At 38.0% G+C, this 18,235-nt stretch overlaps 1 protein-coding gene across 4 annotated transcripts in view; it reads left to right on the top strand.

Moving 5' to 3' along the window:
- OXR1 (oxidation resistance 1) overlaps window positions 1–18,235 on the top strand; it is a 446,019-nt gene that overhangs the window by 228,345 nt on the left and 199,439 nt on the right. For 2 of the 4 annotated variants that reach the window (XM_010863474.1, XM_010863473.1), the window contains exon 1: window positions 11,515–11,802. The exons of the other annotated variants lie outside the window; for them this stretch is intronic. The gene's annotated coding sequence lies outside the window, so the exon portion shown is untranslated. Of the gene's footprint in view, window positions 1–11,514; window positions 11,803–18,235 lie in introns of those variants that run through there. 4 annotated transcript variants of the gene reach the window in all.

Below are 18,235 nucleotides of genomic sequence, written 5' to 3'. Positions count from 1 at the left end.
GGCCTACAGAATGGGTTATTAAAGATTAGCTCTTAAATGTTGAGAAATTGCTACTAAATATAGTGATTTTAGTTTTGGTGTAATTAATGGTGAACTAATCCTCTAAAAGTAATCAACTAAATCCAGCTGCTTCTGCCAGACAGAAGCAGCACGAGTTAAGAAACTAATTTGACTGTTGCTATAATAAAGGCCATGATCTTCGTTTTCTGAATGTTGAGCTTTAAGCCAACTTTTCTACTCTCCTCTTTCACTTTCATCAAGAGGCTCTGTAGTTCTTCACTTTCTGCCATAAGGGTGGTGCATATGCATATCTGAGGTTATTGATATTTCTCCCGGCAATCTTGATTCTAGCTTGTGCTTCTTCCAGCCCAGCGTTTCTCATGATGTACTCTGCATAGAAGTTATATAAGCAGAGTGACAATATACAGCCTTGACATACTCCTTTTCCTACAATATACAGCCTTGACATACTCCTTTTCCTATTTGGAACCAGTCTGTTGTTCCATGTCCAGTTCTAACTGTTGCTTCCTGACCTGCATACAGGTTTCTCAAGAGCAGGTCAGGTGGTCTGGTATTCCCATCTCTTTCAGAATTTTCCAGTTTATTGTGATCTACACAGTCAAAGGCTTTGGCATAGTCAATAAAGCAGAAATAGATGTTTTTCTGGAGCTCTCTTGCTTTTTCGAAGATCCGGCAGATGTTGGCAATATGATCTCTGGTTCCTCTGCCTTTTCTAAAACCAGCCTCTTGAACATCTGGTTAGATGGGAAAACAGTGGAAACAGTGTCAGACTTTATTTTTTTGGGCTCCAAAATCACTGCAGATGGTGACTGCAGCCATGAAATTAAAAGACGCTTACTCTTTGGAAGGAAAGTTATGACCAACCTAGATAGCATATTCAAAAGCAGAGACATTACTTTGCCAACAAAGGTCTGTCTAGTCAAGGCTATGGTTTTTCCTGTGGTCATGTATGGATGTGAGAGTTGGACTGTAAAGAAGGCTGAGTGCTAAAGAATTGATGCTTTTGAACTGTGGTGTTGGAGAAGACTCTTGAGAGTCCCTTGGACTGCAAGGAGATCCAACCAGTCCGTCCTAAAGGAAATCAGTCCTGGGTGTTCATTGGAAGGACTGATGCTGAAGCTGAAACTCCAATACTTTGGCCACCTTGTTCGAAGAATTGACTCATTGGAAAAGACCCTGATGCTGGGAGAGATTGAGGGCAGGAGGAGAAGGCGATGACAGAGGATGAAATGGCTGGATGGCATCACCGACTCGATGCACATGAGTTTGGGTAACTTCGGGAGTTGGTGATGGACAGGGAGGCCTGGCGTGCTGCGATTCATGGGGTTGCAAAGAGTTGGACACGACTGAGTGACTGAACTGAACTAATGATAAAGGCCAAATGCACTTGTTTTTGTCCTATATAGCAGTCTGAGGGTAAGGAATCCCCTGGGCAGGTTTCTTAGTGTCAAGAGTACAGACTCCTAGTTCCTCTGGCATCTTAATATTCATCTTCCATCTCTTGATCTAAAAAGACTTCTCCAGTGTCCACTGCAGCATCTGCATTTCAGCCAGTGAAGAGATGAAATGGAGAGATGGGACAGACCTTTCCTTGTAGGAGCATGACCCAGAAGTTGCCACATTGCTGCTTTGTTCATTTCTCCCTGGCCAGAAACTAATCACGTGGCCACCCCTTGACCCAAGGAAGGCTGGAAGACAAAGTCTTGTTGAACAGACTTGTTCCTGGTTAAACCAAGTTTCTCTATAGGAGATGACTACAGATATTAGGGAGAAAACTAGCAAACTCTAGCACAGCGTCTCTGAAGAAAGGAGGCTGCATGACTGCCTGTCTACCCAAGCTAAGTTACATCTGGCCAGTTCTAACGGTTAGTACACCAACTTGTCCAAATATAAAGTATCATGGACAGAATATAAGATTTTATTTTTGCACACAAAAATAACGTCCTACCTCAGTTACCATGGGTTACAGAATCCAGCCCTTAAAATAATTATAACATGTACTGTTTGTTTCTGATTCTTCATAATGTATATTTTTGGAGGCTTGGAAAGTACAGACAAATATAAAGAAGGTAACAACCATAATTCCATCAGCCAGTGATAACCATTGTGAAGATTTTTTGGCACATTTACTTTATGGCTTTTCTCCATGAGACTTTCTCATCATGGAGATAATTGGACAGAGTTTTGCATTTTTTTAAACTGGTAATATACATTATTATCATGTCATTGAAATAGTGTACTAAATATTTTTTATGTATGCATTAACTTAACCTGTAGAAATACCAGAATTTATTCAGCATGTTACCAGTATCAAATGCTTAGATATTTAGGTCTTTGCTGCTATTAAGAATGTTGCTATGAATATCTTCATGTATTAATATTTGCCTATATTTTGAATTATTAGATTAGGGTCTTAAAATTGAATCACAAGGTAAGAACATTTTAGAGACTCTAAATTTGTAATGCTAAATCCACAAATGCACTTTCCACAAAGGGTCATGAATATTTCTCCTGTTAGTTCTATTGATCTCTTTCATATCACTCGCACTAGCATTATTATAATTAAATAAATTTGTCTCACTTGATTCCATGGAGAAGGGCATTCTCAAATCCTCGAAGCCTGATGAGCCTGAGTGTAGCTTCATGTACCAGTGAGGTTTTCATGTCCATGTTAAATTCTATTATAGTGATCTTCAGTCTTTGTTTTAATGCAAATATAAACTCTCATGTCCCCAGTTGTTAGTCACTAAAGCAGGTGCAAAGTGAACATGTGGTGTCTCACTCAATGACACCTACCTAATCATACCAACCAACTTGATTCAGCCAAGAATCCTGAAGACTGGATTTTAAAAAAAGAGTGAGAGAGCAGGTATTGAATTGCTAACATACATGGCACCTCATTTATGTACCAAAGCTCATGCAGTTTTCTCAGAGCACAGACTTAACATTCTCATTTCAAAGTGCATTAACTCTGAAGTTAGATAAAATCCTGACACATTTGACTATATGATTTCCCAGTCAATGGCAGATTAAAAACAGCAAATTAGAAGACAGTGACAGACATATTAACAACAAATAATAGGTTTGTAGGTAAGTAGGTTGGTAAGAGGTTGTCAGAGAAAGAGAAAGATTTTGTGTTGTTTATAACACACACAGCAACAACCTGAAAGTCTATTTTCTTTAAAATGTAGCTTTTTGTAAAAATAGTGTTTAATTCAACTATAGCTCATCTATTGAAAGTGTATATAAGAAGACCTTATAGATTACTTTTATAAGGAAATTAATATCACAGAAAATTACCATTTATAATAATTAAAAGCTGGATATAACTTTGAACATAGAATTTGACCACAATCATGATTTTAAAAATTTAAAAGAGACATCTTGGAAGTAAAGCACTAAAATATTAGCTTGTGGTAAGATAAGTTTTCCTACTTTTTCTGTATCTTCTAAATTTTCTAAAATATATATTTATTACTCTAATAAAGAAAGTAAAGTTTATGTTATTTTGGAATAATATTCTGGAAAATTTAGAAATAGAAATTATTACTTTGTAATTATTGGTAATATATGGAATTGTAAATCATTTGTACTTACAATGATAGCCAAGTTAGCCAGAAGAGATCCAGAGACTCTACTGCAGAAGACCTGAAAAGTATAATCTGTTTTGAAAAGATTTTTATTCAGAGTAAAAATAAACGTGCAGTATTTGTAACATTTAAAATGGAAACTAGATGAGATGCAAAACACATAATTAGCAGTGATGTAAAAAACATCAGTATTTAGGCAATAGTCTATTGGGGATATCTCTTGTATTCTATTTAAATTATTTGTTTTTTGAAGTAATGATCATAATGATTGATCATACATTCTAACATTAGAAAGGAAATTCTTAAATTAGATAATTAAAGCATCATTATATATTTAGAGTACTTGTGCTATGTAAGTAATATTACAGACATTTGACAAGTTAAAATTGTTTCAGACATAATTAGAACATCAACAATTTAAACCAAAATGTATTTAAATTTTTTCATACATAGTCATCTTGCATGTAGGAGCTATAGGTTTATTTAAATTGTTTTTGTAGCATTCTTCAGTGTAAATTATTTTTCTTTGTATTTTAGGAGAGTAACTTTTAACTACTTTTACTTGGAAGAATTCATAATATTTTCTAGAAAATTACTAAATGTACAAAATATTTCCTTTAATAGCTTATAATTCATCATCTGCAGATTCTCTAAACTAGTCATGAACAGCTGAATTACACGATTTCCTTTATTAAATAAGAAGTTACACTGAACATATTTCTTCAAGTGACAGTTTTAAAGTTATTGTCTCACAGATCCAAACCCACTCCCCATCTTAGCTCTGTTACAGCTATGGCTGCATCACTGTGAAGCAACTTTATGCTCTGCCCATAAAGTGAAGTGAAAGTGAAAGTTGCTTATCCTGTCCGACTCTTTGCTATCTTATGGAATATAAAGTCCATGGAATTCTCCAGGCCAGAATACTGGAGTGGGTGAAAGTGAAGGAAGTGAAAGTGAAAGTCGCTCATCCTGTCCGACTCTTTGCTACCTTATGGAATATAAAGTCCATGGAATTCTCCAGGCCAGAATACTGGAGTGGGCAGCCCTTCCCTTCTCCAGAGGATCTTCCCAACCCAGGAATTGAACCCAGGTCTCTCGTACTGCGGACGGATTCTTTACCAGCTCAGCCACCAGGGAAACCCAAGAATCCTGGAGTGGGTAGCCTGTCCATTCTCCAGCAGATCTTCCCAACCCAGGAATCTAACAGGTGTCTCCTGCATATCAGGCAGATTCTTTACCAGCTGAGCTACCAGGGAGCTCTGCCCATAGTGGGCACAAAAGGAAGACACATTCTTTCCTGAGTGAAGGCTGGGGTCATAAGAGATGCCGGTTCAATCCGTGGATAGGAAGATCCCCTGGAGGAGGGCATGGCAATCCACTCCAGTTTCTTGCCTGGAGAATCCCATGGACAGTGGAGCCTTTCGGATTACAGTCCATAAAGACACAGAGTCAGACACGACTTAAGTGACTTTAACACACACACATGAGTAGCTGCACAGTTCAGTTCAGTCACTCTGTCCTGTCTGACTCTGTGATGCCATGGACTGCAGCACGCCAGACTTCCCTGTCCATCAGCAACTCCTGGAGCTTACCCAAACTCATGTCCATCGAGTCACTGATGCCATCCAGCCATCTTGTCCTCTGTCGTCACCTTCTCCTCCTGTCCTCAATTTTTCCCAGCATCAGAGTCTTTTCAAATGAGTCAGTTCTTCACATCAGGTGGCCAAAGTATGGGAGTTTCAGCTTCAGCATCAGTCTTTCCAATGAATATTCAGGACTGATTTCCTTTAGGATGGACTGGGACTGTCCAAGGGACTCTGAAGAGTCTTCTCCAACACCACACTTCAAAAGCATCAATTCTTCGATGCTCAGCTTTCTTTATACTCCAACTCTCACATCCATATATGACTACTGGAAAAACCACAGCTTTGACTAGACAGACCTTTGTTGGCAAAGTAATGTCTCTGCTTTTGAATATGCTATCTAGGTTGGTCATAGCTTTTCTTCCAAGGAGCAAGCATCTTTTAATTCCATGGCTGCAATCACCATCTGCAGTGATTTTGAAGCCCCAGAAATAAACTATGTCACTGCTTCCATTGTTTCTCCATCTATTTGCCATGAAGTGATGGGATGCCATGCCAGATGCCATGATCTTAGTTCTCTGAATGTTGAGTTTTAAGCCAACTTTTTCACTCTCCTCCTTCACTTTCATCAAGAGGCTCTTTAGGTCTTCATTTTCTGCCCTAAGTGTGGTATCATTTGTATATTTGAGGTTATTGATATTTCTCCTGGCAATCTTGATTCCAGCTTTTGCTTCATCCAGCCCAGCATTTCTCATGATGTACTCTGCATATAAGTTAAATAAGCAGGGTGAAAATACATGGCCTTGACGTACTCCTTTCCCGATTTGTAACCAGTCTGTTGTTTCATGTCCAGTTCTGACTGTTGCTTCCAGATTTCTCAGGAGGCAGGTCAGAGGATCTGGTATTTCCATCTCAAAAAGAATTTTCCACTGTTTGTTGTGATCCTCACAGTCATTTGGTGTAGTCAATAAAGCCAGGTTTCATTCTAATATCTTCATTCTAATATCTAATGTCTCTAAGTTCCTTTGTTTTGATAAATGCAACCAATTCCTTTTGTTCCAGTAGCTACTTTCTGCAATTGCTATCTTTGTGGTAATCACTCATCTCACGTGCTATTGAGTAATGCTCAAAATTCTCCAAGCCAGGCTTCAGCATTACATGAAATTCCAGATGTTCAAGCTGGTTTTAGAAAAGGCAGAGGAACCAGAGATCAAATTGCCAACATCCTTTGGATCATTGAAAAAGCAAGAGAGTTCCAAAAAAACATCTATTTCTGCTTTATTGACTATGCCAAAGCCTTTGACTGTGTGGATCACAATAAACTGTGGAATATTCTGAAAGAGATGGGAATACCAGACCACCTGACCTGCCTCTTGAGAAACCTGTATGCAGGTCAGGAAGCAACAGTTAGAACTGGACATGGAACAACAGACTGGTTCCAAATAGGAAAAGGAGTAGATCAAGACTGTATATTTTCACCCTGCTTATTTAACTTCTATGCAGAGTACATCATGAGAAACGCTGGGCTGGAAGAAGCACAAGCTGGAATCAAGATTGCCGGGAGAAATATCAATAACCTCAGATATACAGATGACACCACCCTTATGGCAGAAAGTGAAGAGGAACTCAAAAGCCTCTTGATGAAAGTGGAAGAGGAGAGTGAAAAAGTTGGCTTAAAGCTCAAATTCAGAAAACGAAGATAATGGCATCTGGTCCCATCACTTCATGGGACATAGATGGGGAAACAATGGAAACAGTGTCAGACTTTGTTTTTTTGGGCTCCAAAATCACTGCAGATGGTGATTGCAGCCATGAAATTAAAAGATGCTTACTCCTTGGAAGAAAAGTTATGACCAACCTAGATAGCATATTCAAAAGCAGAGACATTACTTTGCCAACAAAAGTCTGTCTAGTCAAGGCTATGGTTTTTCCAGTGGTCATGTAGGGATGTGAGAGTTGGACTGTGAAGAAGGCTGAGCACCGAAGAATTGATGCTTTTGAACTGTGGTTTTGGAGAAGACTCTTGAGAGTCCCTTGGACTGCAAGAAGATCCACCCAGTAAATTCTAAAGAAGATCAGTCCTGGGTGTTCATTGGAAGGACTGATGCTGAAGCTGAAACTCCAATACTTTGGCCACCTCATGTGAAGAGTTGACTCATTGGAAAAGACTCTGATGCTGGGAGGGATTGGGGGCAGGAGGAGAAGGGGATGACAGAGGATGAGATGGCTGGATGGCATCACCGACTCGATACACATGAGTTTGGGTAAACTCTGGGAGTTGGTGATGGACAGGGAGGCCTGGTGTGCTGTGATTCATGGGTCACAAAGAGTTGGACACAGCTGAGCTACTGAACTGAACTGAACTAAACCTTATAACTAAATTGTTCCTTATATTCTGTTCTGTCTCCTGGCTATACTAACTGAAACAGCATAGTTTCCTAAAGCAGAAATACAAGACTTGATAATTTTCCTTCTAGTTAAGTTAGCACTGGATATATTATGGTTACTCTGATAGAAGTTATCAGAACTTTGTCTACTTCGTAAAGAAATGAGTTCATATATAGGATATATATAGTTCCGTATGGTTCAGGAATACGAATCAGTCAGTTCTTCTCATGTTTCAGCATAGCTTCCTTGTCAACATTTTAAGGAATTAAAAATTTACTATATATACTCTATGAGTGTATGTATATAATTGTATATATGTGTATGTGTGTGTATGTGTGTCTTTATGTACATTGTAAAAATGTGACAGGAAGAAAAATCTTACATATTTAATGTGGTTGTAAAATAGGTCAGTTGTTAATTTGTAACATAGGTTAGTTCCATTGTCCAGCTTGCATCTGAGGTCTGGACTCTTGAGTACTCAGTTCATTAGTTAGCAAAATACTTAACTCATCTGTCATTTACTTATTCATTAGTTCAAAAGTATTTACATGGTGTTTGCATTGTTCTTGTCAACAAGGTTGTCCTTGACTTCCTGTTGACTCTCTTCCCTGTTTCTGCCATCATCTGAACTCAACTACTATTAATACTATAATTGGCACCTTTGACCTTAGTTCCTACTTAGATAATCTTTTCAATCTTTCTCTTAAATAGAAATATCCTCCTGAGATAAATGCTCCCTCTTTTTTTATTGACTTGGACTGACCCCCTCCTAGGTCTTGACATTCTTGACTCCCTACTCCTTTGCCTGCTTCTAGCCATGGCTTTTTTGATTCCAGAATTTTTGAGCTGACTGGTTCCTGGCTTGCTGCTTGGCTTTTGCTGTGATTCCCTATCTGTGGCTATGGTTGGTGCACAGTGACCACTTGAAACTTGTCCCGTTCTGTCTGACATCCTGTAATGGCTGTTCCTTGACCCTGGAAATTCCTCACCTCTGATTCGCATCACCTTCTGGCTCTTCTCCGTATCCTTTCATCTTACCTGAGCCCAGGGTTAGCCCTCATTTTGCAGATTCCTGGGACTGCCAGCCTCTAGCTAAATAAAATTAAGTAGGAAAACTAAGCCAAAGTGGGAGGGTGAGTGACTATTTTTACATCTCTGCTCATCTCAGAGTGTTTGGGGAAGGTTGCTGGAAAGCCATGTGGCTGAGTTTGCTGGCTCTGGAGTCAGAGGATTGAGCTCAAATTTTAGTTCAGCCATTACTAGTTGTGTGACTTTAGGTAAGTTTCTTTACTTTTGTATACCTCAGTTTCCTTATATATAGTATGAATAGAACATATCTGCCTCAAAATCATTGTAAAGATTAACTTAAATAAAGCAAGTAAATTGCTCAGAATGCCCAACACAGAAAAGCACTCAAATATTAGCCTTTGTTATGTTATCCCTCAATGATGATATTTGATAATTTTTTGTTGATGTCTAAAATTGAATATCTTGTCTAAATGACTACTTTCCAGACTTGTGAATCTTTATGAGAAGATGGTTAAGTACATATAGCTTCCCTTACACAATTATTGAATGCTCCCATTTTTATGTGGCATCTATTTCTATTAATGAGAAGGGAGAAAATTCACTACTAATAAAATCTTTCTTCAGTCTGTGTTTGAAGGGCCCAAAGATTGTAGGAACCTGGAAGAAGCAGTGACTAGAATGGAAATCTTAGAGCAGGCTGTTCCATGGACCCAAGTTTCTGGGTTAACCTGTTAACAGTCTAGCTGAGTTTGCACTTTGAGTCCATGTACAAGACAAAGATACCATTTTCATCTGTCAAGGCAAACCTGCATGTAATTGGCTAACATTTTTTTTGCCCTATGCAATGACTCCACAATGAACAGTTACTAATAACATACATCCTATATATATTTGATTCTTAATCCATACATCTTAATTATCAAATAGCTCTAATAAACTTCTTATATTTGTACAATAGTAGTGTTTACAGCTGTTTTTGGTAAGCATGATTACAGTTGATCATATTTAATTTTCAAGCTTTTAATAGAAATTAATCTAATTTTCCATATGAAGATACTGACACAAAATGTAAAGTTTATACATGTACTCAGTGTAACTTAGCTAATAGTCAGCAGCATATCTACCCTGTCATATGGCAACTTACTACAAGTTTAGTATTCTTTCTATTACTACTTAAAACAGAATTCTCTTACTACTTCAAAAGATCTCATAGAGTTTGAAAGTAACAATGGTAAAAATTAATACCATTAATATTTGAATATTTAATATCTTAATATTTGAAGGAACCAGATAATCTACAAAATCAAAGTAATTATAAAGCCTGATTTTGGAGACTCATTAAAACAGTCTGACTCATTTTCCCACTCAGAATATTGAGAAGAAAGCTATAGCTTCAAATATCTCTTCCAAAAAAGGAAAAGTTATAACGATAGCCAACGTTTAAGTGTCATGTGCCAGCACATATGTACTGTCATGTACAGTAAGCCTTTGCATGGTTCACTGGATGTACTGCTCATGAGAGCCACACAAAGTAATTTCAACTTGTTTTTTACCACCCAGATGAGAGAAAGCTTAAAGTTCAGAAAAGCTAGGAATTTCCAAAGTCATGCATAGAGCTTCTAAGTAGGGAAGCCAGGATCCAGACTCAGAAAGGCTGAATTCTGAGCTCATATTCTTAATCACTATGCTATCTCTGTGCTTGATTTTGTGCAATTTAGCCTTCATGAGCTGCATAGTTCTTTAAATCAGTGAAGTTTGGGGGTAGTGATGATTGGTCAAAAACCCAAGAATTTTCACAGCAGAAGTGTGTGTGTTTTGAATGACCACAGACTTCCAGCTGCTTGCATTATCGATGATTTAGCCTGGAAAATATATCCTAATGACCACCATTTACGTCCTGTGTATGACTAGCCCCTATGATTTTGAACACACAGAATGATAGGCAGAGAACAGTTTAAATAGGAAGCTTTTCAAACAATATATCCTTTTTCTTACCATCTTAACCACTTTTGCGTGTACAGTGGCATTACTGTATATTTACAGTACATGTATATGTACAGTAGCACGTACAGTAGTATATACTGTATATCAGTAGCATTAAGTATATTCACCTTGTTAGGAAACATCCTTTTTCATCTTGCATAAAACATTTTTTCCATCTTCCCCTCCCTTTTAGCCCTTGTTAACCATCATTCTTCTTTCTGTTTTTATGAATATGACTACTTTGGATGCCTCATGCAGGTGGAATCATAAAATATTTGTCTTTCCGTGACTGACTTATTTCACTTAGTGTAAAGTGTTCTTAAGACCCCTCAATATTGTGGCATGTGACAGGATTTCCTTCCTTATTAGGACTGAGTGATATTGTGTTGTATGTACACACTGCATTTCATTTATCCATTCGCCCTTTGGTGCACATTGAGGTTGCTTCCAACTCTTGGCCATTGTGAACCGTGCTGCTATGAACATGGGTATGCAAATATTTCTCTGAGACCCAGCTTTCCATTGTTTTGTATGTAGATCTGGAAGTAGCATTCCCGGATGCTGTGGTAGTCCTACTTTTATTTTTTTGAGAAACTGACATACTGTTTTGCATGGTGGTTGTACCGTTTTATAGCCCTGCCAACGGTGCCCTAGGGTTCTAAGAGCACTTGTGCCTCTGCATTCTCAATAGCACTTGTTGTTGATTTCCTGTTATCTTTTTCATTTTTTGATGAAGAAATATACTTTGTATTTCAGAAAACGTAATATTACTGAAGCTAATATTTCATGAGAAACAACTTGGGGCTAACATATTTAAATATTCTTCCCTCTGACTGTGTTTAATCTAAGTAACTAAATACTTCTCATAACATTTCTTGAGTAAATGAATAACTTGCTCTTTCGAACCTAAAACACATACTTGTTGCTTCATTCTTTTGGCTATCACTGTCTTACCCAGCTTTAAAATCTTCTTAAAATTAGTCAGAGGAAGACAAGTGGGAAGGTGTAGACTTCTCACTTCAGTATGTGAGTGCTAAAGATGGAGAAAAAATGATGCTATTCAAAGACACTCTGTATTTGGATTTAGAATTTGGGATGGAAATAAACCCAATGAAATAGCAAGAGTGTTTGAAAGACAACCTGCCAGCCCACTACTGCAGAAGGCTGAATTCTAAAAAAAATATGCCCAGTATCCGTGAAGCTGAGAAGTAAGTTTTTGAAATTATGCCTATTTTTTATTTCTCATTTATTAATGCTTGAAATGTCAGTCATAGTTAGGGAAAGCAGGATCCTACTAGTGAAGCATTTGGAAAATTAACCAAATGGTAGAATCTCATGCAAATAAGAATTAGTTTGGATATTTGTATAGTGTCCCTTCTATGGAATAAGCACCAGAAATTGCTAACCTTGAACTTTAAGAGCTGTCATTATAATAGCTGTCTGTAATATTTTGATGTTGTGATATGGGTTTTAAAATATTTAAAACATTTATCTTACTTCTATTAATTTTTTTTATTTTTCTTGTTTCCATTTCTCATTTTATTAGTAGAAATGTCTAGAAGCAAATACCTTTTTCACTTTAAACATGACAACAGATGAGTAAAATAAAATTATAATAATTTAATCTCATGTTTACTTGCTGTAAGATGACAATATTTAGATTCTCAAAAGCAAAGCTCATATGGAAAAAACAAAACAAAACAAAACAGAATATTGAACATTTTCCAGCCAGTGACTGATAAATTTTCTAATACTATCTGATAAGTGATAAAAAAAAAAAAGCCAGACAACTAATTTTTTTAATGTATTGGAAAACAAATATTGTTCAAGACTCAAGATAGCTTACTTGGAGAGAAATAAAAATAACAAAGACCTACTAGATAAGACAAGATTATGTGGAAATATAAACTTTAATAATAAGACGAAAATAAGACACTTGTTCTGTATGGCAGCTAAAAATAGCAAAACTGCACAATGAAATTTTCTTTCACATTTATTCTGTGAATAAATGGTTATCTAGCATGTGGAACAAGACAGAAACGCCCTGTCATTACAGAGCTTACTGTATATTTGTTCTCAAGGACAAGTGTTCAACAGTGGAAATCATTAAACAAAATTAAATAAGAAGTCTTCTACAACTCTTTAATTTGGGCTTTGCCCACCTTAAAAAGCCAAATTTCTTACTAGGTTTAGGAGTAGAACTTAATAATAGTGTAGTTAGAGGGAAAGCACCACGTTTTATATAAAGTAGACACAGTAACTTACAAAGCAGCAGCAGTGTTGTACTTCCTGTTTTTAGAAATTAACTGCTATAGCTTATCACTTGACAAGCAGGCTTCATTTATGAAGGAATCACTAATGTATTGAACAGGGAGAATTTGGAGAAGTCTATAGACTTAATCACAAAGTGGTCACAAAGCAAGTAGATTTCTTAGAGAAAACTGGGGTAGATTAGAAATAAAGACCTTCGACTTCTCTAGGGACCTTTTTAATAATAGTTGGAGATAGTAAATAATATCCAGACATAGTTATAATTTGTCTTTCTTTTCTATCAAAGTTCTTGCTGATGAAATATGCTATCGATAGTGTAGTATAAACAACATAGCACTATTATCGAGTGGGTCCTAATAACAGACTCAATAAGCCGTTCCACCTTGTTACAGTATTCCTTTCAGGTAACAGATATGCTTATTCTCTGGAGTCCTATATAATCACACCAGAGAATGTCTAACTACATGTAATTACTTCAAACCGCCAGCCCCTCAGACATTCCCTGAGGTTCCCTTTCACTCCCTAGGTGTCCTGTTTGAGGGACATTTGTTGTTGTTTAGTTGCTCAGTCATGTCCAACTCTTTGTGACACCATGAACTGCAGCACACCGGGCTTCCCTGTCCTTCACCATCTCGCAGAGCTTGCTCAAACTCATGTCCATTGAGTCGATGATGCCATCCAACCATCTCATCCTCTGTCGTCCCCTTCTCCTCCTGCCTTCAATCTTGCCCAGCATCAGAATTTTTTCCAATCATTCAGCTTTTCACATCAGGTGACCTACATATTGTCAGCTTCAGCATCAGTCCTTCCAATGAATATTCAGGACTGATCTCCTTTAGGATTGACTGGTTTGATCTCCTTGCGGTCCAAGGGACTCTCAAGAGTCTTCTCCAACACCAGAATTCTAAAGCATCAGTTCTTTAGCACTCAGCTTTCTTTATGGTCCAACTCTCACATCCATACATGACTACTGGAAATACCATAGCTTTGACTAGACAGACCTTTGTTGGCAGTAATGTCTCTGCTTTTTAATATGCTGTCTAGGCTTGTCATAGCTTTTCTTCCAAGGAGCAAGCATCTTTTAATTTCATGGCTGCAGTCACCATCCAAAGTGATTTTGGAGACCAAGAAAAAGTCTTTCAGTCTTTCCATTATATAATATTGTAACTCAACTATACTTCAATTTTTTAAAATAGTATTAGGTTGGTGCAAAAGTAATTGAGGTTTTACATTGTTGAACTTTGTCATTTGATATTGGAATACATTATTAAATGTGGTTATGTTATACATTTTTAATGCACATTTCTCGCTTTATGTTTTTTTGCTACTGACTTATTACTTGCTGTGTATATTTATTTTAGACTAGGGAAAATGGGGTTAGATAAAAAGCAAATTCTAGCAATTTTCTTATTCAAGTTAAAAATGGGTCATAAAGCAGCAGAGACAGCTCAAAATGTCAACAACCTATTTGGCCCAGGAACCGGTGACAAACATACAGTGAGGTGGTGGTTTATGAAGTTTTGCAAAGGAGACAAAAGCCTTGAAGATGAGGAGCACAGTGGTTGGCCATCAGAAGTTAACAGTGACCCACTGAGAACAACCATCGAAGCTGATCCTCTTACAACTACAAGAGAAGTTTCTGAAGAACTCAACATTGACAATTCTATATGGTCATTTGGCATTTGGAAGAAATTGGAAAGGTGAAAAAACTCAATAAGTGGGTGCCTCACGAGCTGACAGCAAATCAAAAAATTGTTGTTTTGAAGTGTTTCTTCTCTTATTGTATGCAACAGTGAACCATTTCTCAATCAGATTGCGGGGTGTAAAACAAGTGGATTGTACACAACAACCAGCAATGCCCAGCTCAGTGGTTGGACTGAGAAGAAGCTCCAAAGCACTTCCCAAAGCCAAACTTGCACCCCCCCCCAAAAAAAAGGTTATGGTCACTGCTTGGTGGTCTGCTGCTCATCTGATCCACTACAGCTCTCTAAATCCTGGCAAAACCATCATATCTGAGAAGTATGCTCAGCAAATTGATGTGATATCTCGAAAACTGCCACACCTGCAGCCAGCACTGGCCAACAGGAAAGGCCTAATTCTTCTACATGACAACGTCCAGTTGCACATTGCACAACCAACACTTCAGAAGCTGAATGAAAAGGGCTACAGAAGTTTTGCCTCACCTGTCGTATTCATCTGACCTCTTGCCAGCAATTACCACTTCTTTCAGCATCTCAACAACGTTTTGCAGGGGAAACGCTTCCACAACCAGCAGAAGGCAGAAAATACTTACCAAAAGTTCATTGAATACTGAAGCACAGATTTTTATGCTAAAGAAATAAGCTTATTCCAGGTTCCTACAGGAACCTGGAGTAGGCTTCCCTGGTTACTCAGATGGTAAAGAGTCTCCTTGCAAGGCAGGAGACCTGGGTTTGATCCCTGGCTCAGGAACATCTCCTGGCAGAGGAAATGGCAACCCACTCCAGTATTCTTGCCTGGAGAATTAAATGGACAGAGGAGTCTGGCAGGCTACAGTCCATGGGGTTGCAAAGAGTCAGACATGACTGAGAGACTAACACACACACACACACACACACACACACACACTTGTTGGCAAAAATGTGTTGACTGTAATGGTTCCTATTTTGATTAATAAAGATATGTTTGAATCTATTTATAGTGACTTAAAATTCATGGTTTGAAATCACAATTATGTTTGCAACAACCTATTAACTTGCATTGAAAACAAACCATAAGTTAGATGTTCCTAAGTATTTCAGACATCTTAAAAACATGACTTCCAGTTAAAATAGCAGATTAAACACAGCCATTAAGGTCAATTCCTTTTTGATGCTCAACTAAAATGACAGTAAAGTGACTTTTTTAGAAGGACAATATAGGTTAAAGGAATACAGAGAGGAGATAACAGCTAAAATATCTTGGAAGTTGTAAAGCAGACAACTTGACAGACCCAAGAAAGCTAAGGCTAACATTGGGAAAAGCTGAGAAGCCCAAAACTTATAGTGCAGAACCCCTGAAATGTAGTTGGTGATAATGAATATTTCATGAAGTAGGAATAAAGGTAGAACCAAAATAATGTCTTTTATAAAAGTACATTGACCCAGGAGAAAACACCTAATTATTCATGTTAAGAATTCTCCTAGAAATCGGCTCAACTAGAGGCTCTTAAAGTCAAGATGACAACTGACAAGCTGCACTTCCAATCAGCATTTTTTTAGTGTCCCACCCATATAGGAAAGCTGTTGAGTTGAGAACTTGGGAAAGCAGAAGTTAGAAATGGTGAATAAGGAAAAAGTCAAGGAGCTTTTTTTTTTTAATCCAGAATAGGGAGCAACAGAAGGGATTGCTCATCTATGGAGTAAATTGGGTCAAAGAGGGCTTTTTTTAAGATGGGCAAAATAGCAGCATAATTTGAGAGTAATTCAGCAGAGAGGGAAATGATTGATAGTGGGGAGAAGAGTAGAGAGTTTCAGAAGGTTTGTCTTCGAATAAGCTAATTTACTTCCCTCAAAGAATAGGCTAAATTTCTCATATAAGTCCAAAGAGGTCAGTGTTTAATCATCAGTGAGTTTCTGTTTGACATGCACACGTGGCCGTGATTGTGCCTACACAAACATTGCAACCTGGCCTTTTCTCTTTCCTCTTTTCTTCAGACCTTTCTGTATCCCCTTCCCACATGTTTTCCCTTTTTTATTGGCATGTATTTCCTTTTCTTATGACATTTCTAGATAGCAAATGTTAATATTTGAACTGATGAGTATTATTTTTAAGATGGTGAAAGAGAAAAAAAAAAGCATGAAAGGTACTAGAATAGCTGAGAATAGAGAAGGGAAAGTTACAGATATAGGTAAGAAATTGCCCAGAAGAATAGACCCATGAAGGTTAAGGCCAGCTGAACTATGATCTAAATATTTAAAAAATAAAAAGCAGGATGAAGGTGTAGAAATTCAGTGTCTCAAAAGGACTCTCAAATTATCTTGAATTACTATTGGTAGGTCTTCCAGATACTGAGTTAACTGAATATTGAATATCTTATTTGATGATCTAATTTCTCAAGCAAATGAAAAAAATTTTTCTCACTTCTTAGTTTTCATTTACTTGCAAGAGGTTCGTATAGTCCCTTGTTTACTTTTAAACTAAGCAGATTCTTATAAATAGTTAATGGCTTCCTTTCAGGGCTCGTATATCTCAGCTGTGTGATTTTAGGCACATGACTTATCTCTCACTGTTTGGTGTTCTAATATCTAATTCATAGGGTTGGCCTAAGAATTGAATAGTATTATTATAGATAAGTTATCATCAGCTAATTATTCTCAACATTCCTAAGGCCATAAGCTAGTATAAGGGAGGAGTGGAAATACCAGCACCACAATCCTTAAATCCAAATCTTATGGGTCCCAATATTAACTGCTTTCCCACATGGAAATAAAATCAGAAGGCAAGACTGACTTTTCCTTCATCCGTAATTTGAAAACTATTTTTTACAAAAAGAAAAGACAGTTTACATATCATTTCTCTGAAGATATCAATTCTTTCCTTATCTCACAGGACTTAATGACTTGATGGAATATTTAAATACAAGTTACCCAGCTCAAGGGAAAATGAAGACACCTGAGCTAGAGCTGCAGATGCATTTTTGGCATGCTGCTGCCCTCTGCTGCCTAATATATTATTGTACTTTTTCACACCTGCGTGCTGCCTGCTAAGTCGCTTCAGTCATATCCGCTCTTTGCAGCCCCATGGACTGTAGCCTGCCAGGCTATTCTGTCCATGGGATTCTCCAAGCAAGGACAGTAGAGTGGGTTGCCATACCCTTCTCCAGGGGGATCTTCCTGACCCAGGGATTGAACTGGTGTCTCTAATGTCTCCTGCTTTGGCAGGCAGGCTCTTTACCACTAGAGCCACTTGGGAACTCCTTTTCACACTTGGTACTGCTGATGCTGCTAAGTCGCTTCAGTCGTGTCCGACTCTGTGCGACCCCATAGATGGCAGCCCACCAGGCTCCGCCAAATTGACGAAACTGTATGCCATATAGAATCTCACTAAGGAGGAAACTCCAGTACTCTTGCCTGGAAAATCCCATGGATGGAGGAGCCTGGAAGGCTGCAGTCCATGGGATCATTGAGGGTTGGACACAACTGAGTGACTTCCCTTTCACTTTTCACTTTCATGCATTGCAGAAGGAAATGGCAACCCATTCCAGTTTTCTTACCTGGAGAATCCCAGGGACGGGGGAGCCTGGTGGGCTGCCGTTTATGGGGTCGCACAGAGTCGGACACGACTGAAATGACTTAGCAGTAGCAAGGAGGAAACTGACACCTCCAAAGTGACCAAGATGACACAGATGGT

This window comes from Bison bison, unplaced genomic scaffold, assembly GCF_000754665.1.
Source record: "Bison bison bison isolate TAMUID 2011002044 unplaced genomic scaffold, Bison_UMD1.0 scf7180017864491, whole genome shotgun sequence".
In the NCBI taxonomy this organism is placed as follows: domain Eukaryota; kingdom Metazoa; phylum Chordata; class Mammalia; order Artiodactyla; family Bovidae; genus Bison; species Bison bison.
The sequence above is the reverse complement of the archived record's forward strand: the minus strand, read 5'-3'. Positions and strand labels throughout refer to the sequence as shown.